Genomic DNA, 396 nt, shown 5'->3' on the forward strand with positions numbered 1-396 from the left:
CTGTCTTGTTTTTGTTGACTGTATAGAGCTTCTCCATCTTTGGCTGCAAAGAATATAATCAATCTGATTTCAGTGTTGACCATCTGGTGATGTCCATGTATAGAGTCTTCTCTTGTGTTGTTGGAAGAGGGTGTTTGTTATGACCAGTGCATTTTCTTGGCAAAACTCTATTAGCCTTTGCCCTGTTTCATTCTGTATTCCAAGGCCAAATTTGCCTGTTACTCCAGGTGTTTCTTGACTTCCTACTTTTGCATTCCAGTCCCCTATAATGAAAAGGACATCTTTTTTGGGTGTTAGTTCTAAAAAGTCTTGTATGTCTTCATAGAACCGTTCAACTTCAGCTTCTTCAGCGTTACTGGTTGGGGCATAGACTTGGATTAGTGTGATATTGAATGG

General features: G+C 39.6%; 1 pseudogene; it reads right to left on the bottom strand.

Moving 5' to 3' along the window:
- LOC104994298 overlaps positions 1-396 on the bottom strand; it is a 2,757-nt pseudogene that overhangs the window by 344 nt on the left and 2,017 nt on the right.

This window comes from Bison bison, unplaced genomic scaffold (assembly GCF_000754665.1).
Source record: "Bison bison bison isolate TAMUID 2011002044 unplaced genomic scaffold, Bison_UMD1.0 scf7180017864256, whole genome shotgun sequence".
Classification (NCBI taxonomy): domain Eukaryota; kingdom Metazoa; phylum Chordata; class Mammalia; order Artiodactyla; family Bovidae; genus Bison; species Bison bison.